This window comes from Penaeus vannamei, chromosome 19, assembly GCF_042767895.1.
Source record: "Penaeus vannamei isolate JL-2024 chromosome 19, ASM4276789v1, whole genome shotgun sequence".
NCBI classification, from domain to species: domain Eukaryota; kingdom Metazoa; phylum Arthropoda; class Malacostraca; order Decapoda; family Penaeidae; genus Penaeus; species Penaeus vannamei.
In genome coordinates, this window is record NC_091567.1 from 30369440 (window position 1) to 30371939 (window position 2500).

The window sequence follows — 2500 nt, forward strand, 5'->3', positions numbered from 1 at the left end:
TTCAGAAAAGGGGAAAGGCAAACAGACGTGCTTGGGGATTCATCTCCTGGGATGAGGATTAAGGGAGGTTTATTCGGCGGGAGAGGTGAATCCTTAGGCAGAAGAGGGTGCTTTGAAAGAGAAGCATGATAAATGGGGTATTTTTTTAATAGATGTAAATGTGCGATCGGTTGCTCAAAGGTAAATGAAATGCGAATGAAAGGCAGAGAGAGAGGGCATAAAATGACTTGAAATCGTTCTTGATATCGAGGAGACAGATAAAAAAAACAAAAAAACGAATGAAACCATTCGTAAATCAGTAATAGGCTCTGAAGAATCCCAGTCGTCCATAAATCAGTAATAGGCTCTGAAGAATCCCAGTCGTCCATAAATCAGTAATAGGCTCTGAAGAATCCCAGTCGTCCATAAATCAGTAATAGGCTCTACCGCATCCCAAACCCGTTGCGTTCCTGCCAGTAGCCTTAGCGCAGAATGAGACAAAAGCTCACGAAACAGCAGCGATACAGGAGAGCAAGCAGCTTAGCGCACCTGCCTCGGACTTGCGGTAGCAATCCCTGTACAACCGCCGACCCAAAAAAGAGGGAGGGAGGGAGGGAGACACACACACGGCGGTCCGAGATTCATTATATAACCACATATGTTGTTTGTTTACGAATGCTTTCTTTCGACATCGTTTTCTCCGCCCCCCTTGAGCTCCTCCCCCTCCCTCCCCCCTCAAGTGAAAACGGGAAGGTCCACTCGAGTACACCGAGAAGTGAAACAAAAAAAAAACGTGAAACTTTCGCTATTTGCGGAAAACGAAATGCAAATGCACCTCACGCTGACCAAGCGGTCAACCCATGCAAAAAAAAAAAAAAAAGCGTCCCAATTCTTCGCGAAAAGCAAAATCGCACAAACACAAATCATAAGATATCGAAAAGTGATACATAATCAAACTATTTCCCATCGCTATCGTTATCAGAGTAGCCGTCCCCCGCGAAGGCGACAGAGAGGCCGACACCAACAGCTGATTCTCCGCCGAGTGAAATGCAAACAGCGGGATTGTTTAGCGTCGCTCGAGGCAAGAGATGAATTGGCAACACTGCCGCTTCTGAAGTGACGGAAGGATAAACATTTGAAGATGAATTCCGACAAATGCTGAAGATGGATAGAGATAGAGGCAGATGGATCGATTCGCTCATGGAAGGGGAGAGAAGGGGAGAGAGGGGGAGGGAGAGGGAGGGAGGGAGGGAGAGGGAGAGAGAGAGAGAGAAAGGGGTGGGAGGGATGAATGAATGGGCGGGAGGGATGAAGGAAGGAAGTAAGCAAAATATGCAAGGAGGAGCGCGCGAGAGGAGAGAGAGAGAGAGAGAGAGAGCGAGAGAGAGAGAGAGAGAGAGAGAGAGAGAGAGAGAGAGAGAGAGAGAGAGAGAGAGAGAGAGAGATAGAGAGAGAGACAGAAGAAAGAAAAAAGAAAGCCAAATAGACAGTAACGGCAAGAGAGAAAGAATCATAAAGACGAAAAACAAGAAAGAAACAAAGACAAGACAGAAAAAAAGAGAAGAAGGGGGGAGCCTAGAGCTACGCCCCCCACCTCACCCCCCCCCCCCCAGACACGCCCGCAAAGTCCCGGCCGGCGTCTGAAACCCGAATTCCGAAGGCGGTAAATAACCCAGACGAATCTCATGGCGATTGGATTGAAAAAAAGTGATTTAGGAGGAAATACAGGCTGAGAAGATAAAGAAGGGGGAGGAGGAAAAAGAAGTTGGAAAGGAGATGGAGGAGAATAAGAAGTGGAAGAAGAATAAGAGGTAGATGAGAAGAAGAAAGAGGAGGAGGAGGAGGAAGATGAGGAGAAGAAGAAAAGGAAGAAGGAAGAAGAAGAGACAGCGGAGGAAGACAGGCGGAGGAGGCGGAGGCCGGCCACGGAGCGACCGGGAGAAAACTACCAAATTCCAAGGCGAGGCAGCGGAGGTGCGGAGGCTCGGGGGATTTAGGCCGACGCCGTGCCCCGTCGGCGGAGGGCTTCGCAAGGGCTTCTTCGTGTCGATGCTCGTCTGTTTTTCCCTCCGCGCGAACAACTTTCTACGGGACGGTCGGTTTCGGTTCGGCCTCCGTGACCAGCTGTGCGAAGGGGGTGCCATTATCTTCTGCCCAAGTCGATCTGCAAGGCGGCGGGCGAGGGGAGAACTCGAGGCAGATGAGGTGCTCAGGGTTGAGGTTGACGCCACTGCCTCGTCGCCAGCAGGCACCAGCTGGCCGTGAATCAGCAGAGGGCGTCCGATGGAAAGAGCTGGCTGCACCAACATCACCATCATGCAAGAAGCGAAGCCATGCAACAACCCACTTTTTAAAAAGAGTTTCTTGCTCAAGAAATGTGACAGTTATCTCGGCGATGCACTTCAGACAAGCGAACCATCTGGGCTGCATGGTTTCCAAATATCTCTCCCCAGAGCGCCCGTTCGTTCGGTAACACCTGCACAACACGGCTGGCTCTAACACACCTGTATCTAAGCCTTTT

The 2500-nt window shown here is 50.1% G+C and overlaps 1 protein-coding gene across 1 annotated transcript in view; it reads right to left on the reverse strand.

Annotated features, from left to right (window-relative positions):
- LOC113825296 (uncharacterized) overlaps window positions 1-2500 on the reverse strand; it is a 44361-nt gene that overhangs the window by 41465 nt on the left and 396 nt on the right. The gene's annotated exons all lie outside the window — the stretch shown is intronic.